The following is a 16,604-nucleotide window of genomic DNA, read 5'->3' as shown; positions in this document are numbered from 1 at the left end:
TCTTCCTCCTAGAGGCCACGGCCTCCAAGGCTTCTCTCCTTCTCTCTAAACTTTCTCTCTCTCTTTCTTTCTTTCTCTCTCTTCAAATTTTAAATAAAAAATCTAGATAAAGAATTAATTTAAAAAAATTACAAGTACCTGGAAAAAGTTTGTAAGTTTGCTCTTTCTTGCTTTCTTGCTCTTCCTTCCTTGCTTTCTTGCTAGTCCTTGCTTTCTTGCTTCAATGAATGAAATGAGGGGAGAATGAATGAAGAAGGAAGACTATATATAAGAAAAACTAGGTTTTCCTCCTCCTCTCCTATTGGCTTTCCATTCCTCCCCTCTCTCCTATTGGCTTTTCATTCCTCCCCTCTCCCATTGGCTCCCATTACTCCCCCTCTCCCATTGGACCCCCATCCCTCATCCCAATCTTCCATTGGCCCTCCCCCCATCCATTTCTTCTTCCTCCCCCATTGCCATCACTCCCATGCCACATTTCCACCATGTCCCATACTCCTCCCATTTCCCAAAATCCCATATTTCCCCATCTCACCCTCCTCTTTTTCATCCCCTATTAACTCCCCTCACTCATTTCACTCCCTTATTATCCTACTCTTCTATTACCTCCCCCTCTCCCATTCCATTCCTCCCTCCCCACTCTCACTTCCACTTCCCATTACTCACTTGCCATTTGCAAACTATTAATATATTATTATACTATTTTTTATACTTATTATCATACACCCCTATTACCTCCCCTCTCCCATTCCACTCCTCCCTCCTCACTCCCACTTCCACTTCCCATTACTCACTTGCTATACACATTTGCAAACTCTTAATATATTATTATACAATTTTTTATACTATTTGCAAACTTACATGTGGGCAAAATCATAGGTGTCAAAGCGATCCTATCGTGGTCATACAACAATTGTGCTTTTATTCAAGGGCGTATTTACAAGGGCATATTCATCCTCATCAACAAGCTTATTTCAGCTTTTATTTTGACACAATACTCAAGGTATGAAGTGCATAATTTGTGCATTAGGTGTTTACTTTGTTGTATCAAAATTGTTTGCCACACACACACACACATATACACATACCGAGAATTTGCTAATGTTATCGCATCTACATTTCTCCGATGGGCACAAAACTTTGTACACGCCTCAACCTAGGTCATATTGACTTGCATACAAAGTGGTGCACCCATCCCATAAGTACTTGTTCGGATAACACACCTACAAACGTATTTTATGACGATTGTGCATAACACTAGGAACAAAATGGTGTATAATGTGCGATCGACTATGCAAACCATATCCAATGGACACAAGACTTTGCACGTTCCTCAACCTAGGTAGTATTGACTTGTGTGCAAAGTGGCATCCCCATATGATAAGTACTTGTTTGAAAAATACACCTAGGATCATGTTTTTTGACGGTTCTACATGACACCAAGGCAAAAACGGTATTTAATACTCAATCTACCATGCAAAGCATATCCGATGGGCACAATACTTTGCACGTGCCTCAAAAGCGGTGGTATGGTGTTCCATGCAAAGTGGAATGCCCATTCAATAAGTACTTGGTATGATACTACACCTAAGAGCATGTTCTTTGACAGATGTGCGTAACAGTAGGGAGAAAGTGGTGTATAATGTGTGATCCCCCATGCAAAGCATAACCGATTGACACAATACTGTGCATGCATATCAACCTAGTTGAAATTGACTTTCTTGCAAAGTGGCTCCCCCATCCGACAAGTACTTTTTAGGATATCACAACTAGGACCATGTTTTTTATTGGGATGCGTCAATTTTACGAGCAAAAACCTATGAGCAGGTTTATCCGAGCGTGTTTTTCAAGAGATTTTTAAAAATGTTTTTCTTTAGGAAACATGGTTTTTACACTTTTATTTTCACTAGAACTAGATCCCTTTATCATAAAAATATACAGACTAGTCACTCATTCATTTTTACACAACATAATTTTCTTATTTAGAGACATCCCTTTGTACCCCTGTTATTACCTTAAAAAAGTGTTGATTCCTTTAAGAAACATTCCTCATAATTACTCTCAATGTAATAATACTATGCATATATAATTACTTATTAACACATTTATATCATATGGCAATATCTTTTTAGTGTCTTTATAGCATATTTATGGACATGTTTCTAAAGAAGTTTAAATTACTATAAATAAGTATTAACTTGGGCTTATATATCACTCTCATAAAATACATGTAATATTTAATACTATATATGGAAGATTTTCCAAAATATAACTTCATAGATGTGCTCAAATGGGGTGTTTCGATCAATTTGAGTGGTTGAATGACTATATTTGGACATTGGATATGAAAGTTATGTCACTTTTAAAAGTGCTGTCCAAGGTAGTTTCGCCAGCGAAACTACCTTGGGAGACTTGCTTCAAAGGGGTTTCGCTGGCGAAACTACCTGGATGGCTTGCTTCAATGAGTTTTCTTTGAAGAAACTCTTTTATGAAGATAGGTTGAGAGAGGGTTTTCAATGTCACCCCCTATTAAGTAAAAGTTGTAAGAAGGATCATAAGGGAATTTTCATAGAGAAGTCTACTCTACATGTGGGTTTCTTCAAAAGCCATCCCATTATGCTCTCACCATTCCTACAGATTTTTTGTATAAAATAGGCATTGCTATAATACTTTGCATATTTCTAAGTGAAACTATGTTTTCTTCTGATCGATTTTTGCCATATTTATGCATAGTTGGAAGCTTTTTTTTTCCTTCGCTCGGACGCTCGGAAGATTTCGCTCAGAAAATGCTCGTCCCCTTTTTATTGGTTGTCCATGACACTAAGGCAAAAATGTTATTTTATGCTTGATCGACAATGCAACACATATCCGATGGTCATAATACTTTGCACACATCTCAACCTAGGTATTATTGACTTACATGCAAAGTGGTGTGCCCATCCCATAAGTACTTAGTCGAATAACACATCTAGGACTGTGTTTTTTGACGGTTGTGCATGACATTAAGGCCAAAACGGTGTTTAATGCTTGATCGACAATGCAAAGCATATCCGATGGGCACAATAATTTACATGAGCCTCAACAATTGTGGTATTGCATTGCATGCAAAGTGATATACCCATCTGATAAGCAATTGGTCAGATAACACACCTAAAAGCGTGTTTTTTTATGGTTGTGCATGACATTGAGGCACAAACGGAGTTTAATACGTGATATACCATGCAAAGTACATCCGATGGACACAATACTTTGCACCCACCTCAATCTAGGTGTTATTGAGTTGCATGAAAAGTGACATGTTGGTTAGATAAGTACTTGATCCGATAACACACCTAGGACCATGTTTTTTTACAAATGCGCTTAACACAGGCAAAAACAATATTTAATGCTCAATCAACCATGCAATCCATATCCGATCGGCACAATACTTTACTTGCACCTCAACCTAGGTGGTATTGACTTGTTTGAAAAAAGGCACACCCATCAGATAAGTACTTGGTTGGGATAACATACCTAAGGGCGTGTTTTTTGACGGATGTGCATATCACTAGGGAAAAAACGGTGTATAATGCATGATCGACCATGCAAAGCATATCCAATGGTCTCAATACTTTTCATGCACCTCAACCTAGTTTAACTTGACTTGGGTGCAAAGTGGAGCCCCCATCCGATAAGTTCTTGTTTGAATAACACACCTAGGACCGTATTTTTTTATGGTTGTACATTACACTAAGACAAAAACGGTGTTTTATGCTTGATCGACAATGCAAAGCATATCTGATGGGCATAATACTTTGCACACACCTTACACTATGTGAAATTGACTTACATGCAAAGTGGAGGGCCCATCCCATAAGTACTTGATCGAATAACATACATAGCAGCGTGTTTTTTTACGGATGTGCATGACACTAGAGCAAAAATGGCATTTAATGCTCGATCGACCATGCAAAGCATATCCTATGGGCACAATACTTTTCCTATGCCTCAACCTAGGTGGTATTAAAATGTTCTCAAAGAGGCATACCCATCTGATAAGTACTTGATCAGATAACATACCTAAGGGCGTGTTTTTTTGCGGATGTGCATATCACTATGGAAAAAACGGTGGATAATGCATAATCGACCATGCAAAGCATATCCTATGGTCATAATACTTTGTACACACCTCAACCTAGTTGAAACAAACTTGCGTGTAAAGTGGAGCGCCCATCCCATAAGTACTTTATCGAATAACATACCTGGCAGCGTGTTTTTTTCGGATGTGCATGACACTAAGGCATGCAAAGCATATTCGATGGGCATAATACTTTTCACACACCTTAAACTAGGTGAAATTAACTTACATGAAAAGTGGAGTGCCCATCACATAAGTACTTGATTGGATAACATACCTAGCAGCGTGTTTTTTTACGGATGTGCATGACACTATAGCAAAAATAGTATTTAATGCTCGATCGACCATGCAAAGGATATCCAATGGGCACAATACATTTCCTACATTTCAACCTAGGTGGTATTGAAATGTTCTCAAAGATCCACACCCATCCGATAAGTACTTGGTCAGATAACATACCTAAGGGTGTTTTTTTTAATGGATGTGCATATCACTACTATAAAAACGTTGTATAATGCGTGATCGACCATGCAAAGCACATCTGATGGTGACAATACTTTGCAGCACCTCAACCTAGTTGAAACAGACTTGTGTGCAAAGTGGAGCCCCCATCCAATAAGTACTTTTTTGAATAACATACCTAGGACCGTGTTTTTTTATGGTTGTGCATGACACTAAGGCAAAAACGGTGTTTTATGCTTGATCGACAATGCAAAGCATATCCGATGGGCACAATACTTTGCACACACCTTCAAATAGGTGTAATTGACTTACATGCAAAGTGGCATTCTTATCGCATAAGTACTTGATCGGATAACAGGCCTAGCAGCCTGTTTTTTTAGGGATGTGCATGACACTAAGGCAAAAATGGTATTTAATGCTCAATCGACCATGCAAAGCATATCCGATGGGCACAATACTTTTCCTATGCCTTCACCTTGGTGGTATTGAAATGTTCTGAAAGAGGCACACCCATCCGATAAGTACATGGTCAGATAACATACCTAAGGGCGTGTTTTTTTGCGGATGTGCATACCACTACCGGAAAAACATTGTATAATGCATGATAACCATGTAAAGCATATCCGATGGTGATAATACTTTGCACGCACCTCAACCTAGTTGAAACAGACTTGTGTGCAAAGTGGAGCCCCCATCCGATAAGTACTTGTTTGAATGATATACCTACGACCGTGTTTTTTGATGGTTGTGCATGACACTAAGGCAAAAACGGTGTTTTATGCTTGATCGACAATGCAAAGCATATCCGATGGGCACAATACTTTGCACACACCTTCAAATAGGTGTAATTGACTTACATGCAAAGTGGCATTCTTATCGCATAAGTACTTGATCGGATAACACACCTAGCAGCGTGTTTTTTTACGGATGTGCATGACACTAAGGCAAAAATGGTATTTAATGCTCGATCGACCATGCAAAGCATATCCGATGGGCACAATACTTTTCCTATGCCTTCACCTTGGTGGTATTGAAATTTTTTGAAAGAGGCACACCCATCCAATAAGTACTTGGTCAGATAACATACCTAAGGGCGTGTTTTTTTACGGATGTGCATATCACTACCAGAAAAACATTGTATAATGCATGATAACCATGCAAAGCATATCCGATGGTGATAATACTTTGCATGCACCTCAACCTAGTTGAAACAGACTTGCGTGCAAAGTGGAGCCCCCATCCGATAAGTACTTATTTGAATGACATACCTAGGACCGTGTTTTTTGATGGTTGTGCATGACACTAAGGCAAAAACGGTGTTTTATGCTTGATCGACAATGCAAAGCATATCCAATGGGCACAATACTTTGCACACACCTTCAATCAGATGGAATTTAATTACATGCAAAGTGGCATTCCATCGCATAAGAACTTGATCAGATAACACACCTAGCAGTGTGTTTTTTTACGGATGTGCATGACACTAAGGCAAAAATGAAATTTAATGCTCGATCGACCATGCAAAGCATATCCGATGGGCACAATACTTTTCCTATGCCTTAACCTAGGTGGTAATTGAATGTTCTCAAAGAGGCACACCCATCCGATAAGTACTTGGTCAGATAACATACCTAAGGGCATGTTTTTTTACGGATGTGCATATCACTACCAGAAAAACATTGTATGATGCATGATTGACCATACAAAGCATATCTCATGGTGACAATACTTTGCAGTCACCTCGAATTAGTTGAAACAAACTTGCGTGCAAAGTGGATCCCCCATCCAATAAGTACTTTTTTGAATAACACACCTAGGACCATGTTTTTTTATGGTTGTGCATGACACTAAGGCAAAAACGGTGTTTTATGCTTGATTCGGCAATGCAAAGCATATCCGATGGGCACAATACTTTGCACACACCTTCAAATAGGTGGAATTGACTTACATGCAAAGTGGCATTCCCATCGCATAAGTACTTGATCGGATAACACACCTAGCAGCGTGTTTGTTTACAGATGTGCATGATACTAAGGCAAAAATGGTATTTAATGCTCGATGGACCATGTAAAACATATCCAATGGGCACAATACTTTTCCTATGCCTTCACCTTGGTGGTATTGAAATGTTCTCAAAGAGTCACACCCATCCGATAAGTACTTGGTCAGATAACATACCTAAGGGCGAGTTTTTTTACGGATGTGCATATCACTACCGAATAAACGTTGTATAATGCGTGATAACCATGCAAAGCATATCCGATGGTGACAAAACTTTGCACACACCTCAACCTAGTTGAAACTGTTTGAATGACACACCTAGGACCGTGTTTTTTTATGGTTGTGCATGACACTAAGGCAAAAATGGTGTTTTATGCTTGATCGACAATGCAAAGCATATCCGATGGGCACAATACTTTGCACACACCTTCAACTAGGTAGAATTGACTTACATGCAAAGTGGCATTCCCATCGCATAAGAACTTGATCAGATAACACACCTAGCAGAGTGTTTATTTACCGATGTGCATGACACTAAGGCAAAAATGAAATTTAATGCTTGATCAACCATGCAAAGCATATCCGATGGGCACAATAATTTTCCTATGCCTTAACCTAGGTGGTATTTAAATGTTCTCAAAGATGCACACCCATCCGATAAGTACTTGGTCAAATAACATACCTAAGGGCGTGTTTTTTTATGGATGTGCATATCACTACCGGAAAAATGTTGTATAATGCATGATTGACAATGCAAAGCATATCTGATGGTGACAATACTTTGCACTCACCTCAACCTAGTTAAAACAGACTTGCATGGAAAGTGGAGCCCCCATTCAATAAGTACTTGTTTGAATAACACACCTAGGACCATGTTTTTTTATGGTTGTGCATGACACTAAGGCAAAAACGGTGTTTTATGCTTGATTCGGCAATGCAAAGCATATCTCATGGGCACAATACTTTGCACACACCTTCAAATAGGTGGAATTGACTTACATGCAAAGTGGCATTCCCATCGCATAAGTACTTGATCGGATAACATACCTAGCAGCGTGTTTTTTTACGGATGTGCATGATACTAAGGCAAAAATGGTATTTAATGCTCGATGGACCATGTAAAACATATCCAATGGGCACAATAATTTTCCTATGCCTTTACCTTGGTGGTATTGAAATGTTCTCAAAGAGTCACACCCATCCGATAAGTACTTGGTCAGATAACATACCTAAGGGCGAGTTTTTTTAAGGATGTGCATATCACTACCGGAAAAACGTTGTATAATGCGTGATAACCATGCAAAGCATATCCGATGGTGACAAAACTTTGCACACACCTCAACCTAGTTCAAACTATTTGAATGAGACACCTAGGACTGTGTTTTTTTATGGTTGTGCATGACACTAAGGCAAAAATGGTGTTTTATGCTTGATCGACAATGCAAAGCATATCTGATGGGCACAATACTTTGCACACACCTTCAACTAGGTAGAATTGACTTACATTCCCATCGCATAAGAACTTGATCAGATAACACACCTAGCAGAGTGTTTATTTACCGATGTGCATGACACTAAGGCAAAAATGAAATTTAATGCTCGATCAACCATGCAAAGCATATCCGATGGGCACAATAATTTTCCTATGCCTTAACCTAGGTGGTATTTAAATGTTCTCAAAGATGCACACCCATCCGATAAGTACTTGGTCAAATAACATACCTAAGGGCGTGTTTTTTTACGGATGTGCATATCACTACCGGAAAAACGTTGTATAATGCATGATTGACAATGCAAAGCATATCTGATGGTGAAAATACTTTGCACTCACCTCAACCTAGTTAAAACAGACTTGCATGGAAAGTGGAGCCCCCATCCGATAAGTACTTGTTTGAATAACACACCTAGGACCGTGTTTTTTTATGGTTGTGCATGACACTAAGGCAAAAACGGGGTTTTATGCTTGATCGACAATGCAAAGCATATCCGATGGGCACAATACTTTGCACACACCTTCAACTAGGTGGAAATGACTTACATGCAAAGTGGCCATCCCATCGCATAAGTACTTGATCGGATAACAGGCCTAGCAGCGTGTTTTTTTAGGGATGTGCATGACACTAAGGCAAAAATGGTATTTAATGCTCGATCATCCATGCAAACCATATTTGATGGGCACAATACTTTTCCTACACCTTAACCTAGGTGGTATTGAAATTTTCTCAAAGAGGCACACCCATCTGATAAGTACATGGTCAGATACATACCTAAGGGCGTGTTTTTTTGCAGATGTGCATATCACTACTGGAAAAACATTGTAATATGTGTAATCAACCATGCAAAGCATATCTGATGGTGACAATACTTCGCACACATCTCAACCTAGTTTAAATGGACTTGCCTGCAAAGTGAAGCCCCCATCCGATAAGTACTTGTTTGAATAACACACCTAGGACCGTGTTTTTTTATGGTTGTGCATCACACTAAGGCAAAAACGGTGTTTTATGCTTGATCGACAATGCAAAGCATATCTAATGGGCACAATATTTTTCACACACGTTCAACTAGGTGGAATTGACTTACATGCAAAGTGGCATTCCCATCGCATAAGTACTTGATCAGATAACACACCTAGCAGCATGTTTTTTTACGAATGTGTATGACACTAAGGCAAAAATGGTATTTAATGCTTGATCAACCATGCAAAGTATATCCGATGGGCGTCATACTTTTCCTACACCTTAACCTAGGTGGTATTGAAATGTTCTCAAGGAGGCACACCCATCTGATAAGTACTTGGTTAGATAACATACCTAAGGGCGTGTTTTTTTACGGATGTGCATATCACTGCAGGAAAAACGTTGTATAATGCGTGATCGACCATGCAAAGCTTATCGGATGGTGACAATACTTTGTACGCACCTCAACCTAGTTGAAACGGACTTGTGTGAAAAGTGGAGCCCCCATGCAATAAGTACTTATTCGAATAACACACCTACGACCGTGTTTTTTAATGGTTGTGCATGACACTAAGGCAAAAACGGTGTTTTATGCTTGATCGACAATGCAAACCATATCTGATGGGCACAATACTTTTCACACATGTTCAACTAGGTAGAATTGACTTACATGCAAAGTGGCATTCCCATTGCATAAGTACTTGATTGGATAACATACCTAAGGGTGTGTTTTTTTGCGGATGTGCATATCACTATCGGAAAAAGGTTGTATAATGCGTGATCGACCATGCAAAGCATATCCGACGATGACAATACTTTGCACGCACCTAAACCTAGTTGAAATAGACTTGTGTGCAAACTGGAGCCCTTTTCAGAGAAGTACTTGTTTAAATAACACACCTAAGACCGTGTTTTTTTATGGTTGTGCATGACACTAAGGCAAAAATGGTGTTTTATGCTTGATTGACAATGCAAAGCATAACTGATGGGCACAATACTTTGCACACACCTTCAATTAGATAAAATTGACTTACATGCAAAGTGGCATTCCCATCTCATAAGTACTTGATCAGATAACACACCTAGCAACGTGTTTTTTTTACAGATGTGCATGACACTAAGGTAAAAATGGTATTTAATGCTCGATCGACCATGCAAACCATATCCGATGGGCACAAAACTTTTCCTATACCTTAACCTAGGTGGTATTGAAATTTTCTCAAAGAGGCACACCCATCTGATAAGTACTTGGTCAGATAACATACTTAAGGGCGTGTTTTTTTTGGGATGTGCATATCACTACAAAAAAACGGTGGATAGTGCGTGATCGACCATGAAAAGCATATCCGATGGTCACAATACTTTGCACGCACGTCAACCTAGTTGAAACAGACTTGCATGCAAATTGGAGCTCCCATGCCATAAGTACTTGATCGAATAAAATACCTAGTAGTGTGTTTTTTACGGATGTGCATGACACTAAGGCAAAATGCTTGATCGACAATGCAAAGCATATCCGCCGATGGGCACAATACTTTCCACACACTTTCAACCAGGTGGAGTTAACTTACATGCAAAGTGGCACGCCCATCCCATAAGTACTTGATCGGATAACTGTGGGGGTTAAAGGTCATTGTGCCTTTACCCCAGTTATGTACAATACTCAAACACATATATAAATGAATGAAAAAGAAGATTAGGGTGTTTTGCACCCACCATAACTTGTGTGGCTCTCTTTTCTCTCCCTCCCTCTTCCGTTCTTGCTTCCGTTGAGAGCACTCTCAACTGGTATCAGAGCCCGGGTGATCTAGCTGGGCGTGTGTGAATGCTTGAAGCTCAGCAGCTCTGTGGGAGGAAGGAGAAGCTTTGTGGGTGACTTTACTTGCATCCGAGTGTGCAGAGACCTTCGAGGAACCTTTGGAAAAGTCACTTTGGTTTTACGAAGTGGTTTTGAGAGCCTGTTAAGTGTTTTCAAAGAAAAAGTCGTTTTTTGAGCTTTTCCCTGTTCCCTTCGATGACAGAGACTCCGTATTGACTTGTAGAGGCAACTATTGCTTTCTTTTGGTGTCCACTTTACTTTAGGAGCTTGGAAACACCTTCATTCTTGAATCTAGGATCATTTCATTGGATTTGTGACTCACTATGTCAGTTTTTGCGTTTTTCTGCCCGGGTGTTAGAACTCAAGTTTGGAGCAACCATTTGTAGATCTGTCAATTCCGGTGGACTCATGAGTTCCTTAAACTTCTATGTTGCTCATCATTTGCACTCCGGTGGAGTTTACAAATAGCTCTGTTTCCAAAAACGTTTTTCAGTCTGTGTGTTGGACCCAATGATTGAGACCACGGTTTCCAAAACCGTTTGTCCCATTGCGTTTCGGACGCCCAAAAACCCCTACCTGTCAGTTCTTACCTGATTCGGTGGAGGATTTTCAGAGTTATAGATCTCTGTGTATTCGATTTCGTCTCTCTGTTATGCATTTTTCATTCTAAGGTTTTGAAACCTTAGATTTATGCCACATGGCAGTGGATAAGTGTTGACTCCCATTTCTCACTCATCGGTTGGGATTTTGGAGTTCCGGTAGAAGAGAGATATTTGTAGATTTTCTTGCTGAGTCTGATTGTGCAATGGCGCCCATGTTTTGAGGCATCTCAAGTTCTATTTTCAATAGCGGTCATTACCGTGGGACTATGATTTCTTGAGCATACCTTATGCAGATCACTCTGGTTACAGTTTGAGCAGTGTGCACTCATTCGTGGTGTGCATTGGGTTGCAGTGGATGATTTATAGGCCATTTGGATGCATTGCGGTCCTTATTGGATGCGCTGATAGGCCCAAATTGCCTTGTGGGATGCTATTTTTATGGATGCTTTGCACATGGATGCCATTTTATGCTGAGGGACATCTTTGACACATTGCAGGTGATGCACTGATAGCGCTATGCTCTCTTGGATGAGATATTATTAATGCATATGCCAGTGGATGGTGTTTATGCTTGAGTCATTTGGCACTTTGAAAATTTTTGGTTGCATTGCCTATGTTCATGTGCCAGATGAGTTGAGGTCCAAGTTGGATCCAAAAGCTGAGAAGTGCATCTTTATTGGTTATTCTCTGTAGCAGAAAGGGTATAGATGCTATAACCCTTCTACTCATAAGTTTACAGTGAACAGAGATGTTGTTTTTAATGAGATGAGCAGCTGGTATAAACCAGTAAATCTGATTGATAATTCAGATGCACAAAATGGTAATGCTGCATAGAATTCATAGTAGCAATCACAAAATATTAGTGGACCTGCAGTGGCATTTTGGATTGCCATTGCAATTGGCATTTTCTTTTGGGCCAGATTTGCTCATATGGATGCATAGTATATGCACAGGACTCAGATGCTTTGAGACATGAGTTTTGGTGATATTTCACTCTATTGTGGCATACACATTTGGGTGCACCTGGTATTTGGTGTGATTCTCTCTTGTAGGCACTAGCATTTGGGATTTTTGCTTCATTTGCATCATGGCATCCTCTTCCATGTCTAAAAAGGGGTTTTTTAGCATTAAAAAGTTCGATGGGACAAACTTTTCTTTGTGGAAAGAACAAATAAGGGATGTGCTTCTTCAAAAGAAGCAGATTAAACCCTTGGCAGGGATTGAAGCTAAGCCTGCAAATATGTCTGAGGATGATTGGAATGAGTTGGATGCATTAGCAAAATCTACTATTAGACTTCATCTTGTATAGTTAGTTTATTTCATAGTAGTAAATGAGCAGACTACGGAAGATTTGTGGAAGAAACTGTGTGCCACTTATGAAAAGGAAACTACCTCTAATAAAGTTGATCTCATGAAGAGGTTGTTTGAGCTACAGATGAAGGAAGGGGTCTCCATTGCTTCTCACTTGAATAAATTCAATATTATTTTCAGCCAGCTTCAGGCTCAAAAGATGAATTTTGATGCGGAGACTAAGGCAATATTTCTCTTATGTTCATTGCCATCCTCATGGGATACCTTACGTACAGCTGTTAGTAACTCTGCACCTGGTGGAACAATGAAATTTGATGATGTTGTGGGTAGCTTGTTGGCCAATGAGATTAGACGGAAGTCTATGGATGGCAACAAGCAGGATGTAGCCTTAAATGTGCAAAGGGGCAGATCACAGTTCAGGGGGAAGTCCCAAGAAAGAGGGAAGTCTCGTAGCAAATCCAGGGCACGAAACATTGAGTGTTACCACTGTGGCAAGAAGGGCCATATAAAAAAGGATTGCTACAAGCTAAAAAGAGAGCAAAAGGATAAGAAAAAGAATGCAAATTGGGGTGCAAATCAAAAGGAAGAGAGTCTAAGGGAGGACAAAGGAAAAGTGAAGATCGAGGAGATCAATGCAGTCACACATGAGGTGACAATGATGTTCTCTTCATGTCTAGTTTATCTGCAGAGTTGATTACCACTTCAGATGATACATATTCCCAGGATTGGATTTTGGATTCTGGTGCTTCATTCCATGTTACTCCCCATAGGGAATGGTTCTCCACTTATGACAGTGGAAAGACAGGTTGTGTGCATCTTGGAAATGACTATGCATGTGACATAGTGGGAGTAGGTGACATAAAGTTTTCTTTTGCAAATGGGTCTGCATTTATTTTGAAACATGTGAGACATGTGCCTAAGTTCACCAAGAGTCTTATTTTAGTGGGTCAACTAGATGATGCTGGTTTTCACACCACTTTTGGCTTTCAGAGTTGGAAAATTCAGAAGGGCTCTATGCTTTTGGCTAGGGGTGCCAAGTGTGGGACTTTGTATCTTTTACATGTATCAGGGGTATTTGATCATGTTGTTACAATAACCGAGCAGCCAAGCACTTCTTTGTGGCATTGCAGGTTGGGGAACATGAGCCAGAATGGAATGAAACTCTTATGCCGTTTGGGTTATGTACCGCATTTGAGTTTCTCTGATTTTGAATTTTGTGAGCACTGTCTCTATGGGAAGCAGACTAAATCAGCCCATAAAAGAAGGGGAAAGAAAGAGTTTGAAAAGCTTGATTTGGTGCATTCAGACGTATGTGGTCCCATGCCTACACGGTCATTAGGTGGGGCTGAATACTATGTGACATTCATTGATGATGCAACTAGGAAAGTGTGGGCTTATGCTATAGCTCAGAAGAGTGATGTGTTCCAGGTATTTCAGAAATGGTTGGCCTTGGTTGAGAATCAGTCAGGTAGAACGCTTAAATGCCTACAGATTGACAATGGTGGAGAGTATCTCTCTCAAGACTTTCAGCATTTCTGTGATACACGTGGGATTAAGAGGGAGCTTACATCGCCTCATACTCCAGAGCAAAATCCAATTGCAAAAAAGATGAACCGTACCATTCAAGAAAGGTTGCAATGCATGCTTTCCAATGCAAGTCTTTCTGGTGCTTTTTGGGCTGAGGCAATGAAGACTACAGTGCATGTGATCAATAGATCACCTAGTAAGAGTTTGGATGGTGGTATTCCTGAAGAGGCATGGGATGGCAAGAAGCCCTCTTACTCTCATTTGCATATATTTGGGTGTGAGGCATATGCACATGTGCCAAAAGAGCTTCGAAAGAAGCTAGATCCTAAGTCTAGAAAATGCATCTTTCTGGGTTATGGTGAAAGTGGAGAGATGGGCTATCGTCTCTGGGATCCAGAAGCAAAGAAGATCATACGCAGCCATGATGTAGTCTTCAATGAGAAGAAGATGCATAAGGCACCCATGAGGGATGTGGAAATGAGGAGAATCACTTTCCAAGATGTGAATCCACCTACATATGTTGATAGACAACAAGCTGTCCATGCACCAAATGTGCAAGAAATGGTACCACCAAGTACCCCCACAAGTATACAATCAAGGGTAGATGATGGATCATCTATTGGTGGAAATGATGAGCCAAATGTGGCTGATATGCAAATGTGACAGCAAGCTGAAATGCCCTTGACAAGATCATCTAGAGTGTCTAGACTGCCTGATAGGTTTGTTCCAGGGGTAGACTATGTGATGCTTACTGATTGCAGGGAGCCTTCTTGCTACAGAGAGGCTATGATGCGCGAGGATCAACGCAAGTGGGAGTATGCTATGCAATCAAAGATAAGTTCACTTATGAAGAATAAGACTTGGGACTTGGTTTCTTTGCCACATGGAAAGAAAGCATTGCCATGTAAATGGGTCTACAAAATGAAGGTCACAGGTGATGATGTGCCTAGGTACAAGGCCCGTTTGGTCGCTAAACGGTTCAAGCAAGAGAAGGGTGTGGACTTTGATGAGATATTCTCTCCGGTTGTGAAGATGATCACACTTAGATGCATGCTTGGACTAGTGGCATCAGAGGATATGGAGCTTATGCAGATGGATGTCAAGACAGCTTTCTTGCATGGGGATTTGCATGAGGAAATTTACATGGTGCAGCTGGAAGGCTTTGAAGAAAAGGGCAAAGAGCATTTAGTTTGCAAGCTGAAGAAGAGTCTCTATGGTCTTAAGCAAGCGCCTAGAGAATGTTATCAGAAGTTTGATGCTTTCATTCGGTCCCAGGGTTTTAGAAGGAGTGAAATTGATCACTGCCTCTACACTAAAAGGGCTAAGGATAATAGCCTAATAATCTTGGCACTATATGTGGATGATATGCCATTGGCTCTCAAGAATACTTATGAGCTAGATGCATTAAAGGCCAAGTTGCATGAGGCCTTTGATATGAAGGATTTGGGACTTGCAGGTCATATTCTTGGTATGCGCATCACGCGTGATCGGAGTAGGAAACTCCTTTGGCTTTCACAAAAAGAGTATGTTACAAAAGTATTGCAGCGTTTCAATATGGAGGGGAGGAAGGCAGTGAGTACTCCATTGCCTCCATATGTGAAACTGAGTCATACAGATAGTCCCAAATCAGATAGGAACTTTTTCTATGCCTCAAATTAGGTGGTATTGACATGTTCTCAAAGAGGCACACCCATCAGATTAGTACTTGGTTGGATAACACACCTAAGGGCCTGTTTTTTTACGGATGTGCATATCACTAGGGGAAAAATGGTATATAATGCATGGTCGACCATGCAAAGTATATCCGATGGTCACAATACTTTGTATGCACCTCAACCTTGTTGAAACAAACTTGCATGCAAAGTGGAGCCCCCATCTGAGAAGTACTTGTTTAAATAACACACCTAGGACCGTGTTTTTTTATGGTTGTGCATGACACTAAGGCAAAACCGGTGTTTTATGCTTAATCGACAATGCAAAGCATATCCGATGGGTACAATACTTTGCACACACCTAAAACTAGGTGGAATTGACTTACATGCAAAGTGGCATGCCCATCCCATAAGTACTTGATCGGATAACATACCTAGCAGTGTGTTTTTTCCAAATGTGCATGACACCAAGGCAAAAATGGTATTTAATGCTCGATCAACCATGCAAAGCACATCCGATGGGCACAATACTTTTCCTACACCTCAACCTAGGTGGCATTGAGATTTTTTCAAACAAGCACACTCATCCGATAATTACTTGGTCAGATAACACACCTAAGGGTGTGTTTTTTTGCGGATGTGCATATCACTAGGGAA

Source organism: Dipteris shenzhenensis, chromosome 33, assembly GCF_047967505.1.
Source record: "Dipteris shenzhenensis isolate YYH24624 ecotype China chromosome 33, Dip_SZ_1.0, whole genome shotgun sequence".
NCBI classification, from domain to species: domain Eukaryota; kingdom Viridiplantae; phylum Streptophyta; class Polypodiopsida; order Gleicheniales; family Dipteridaceae; genus Dipteris; species Dipteris shenzhenensis.
Note: the sequence above shows the minus strand (reverse complement) of the source record.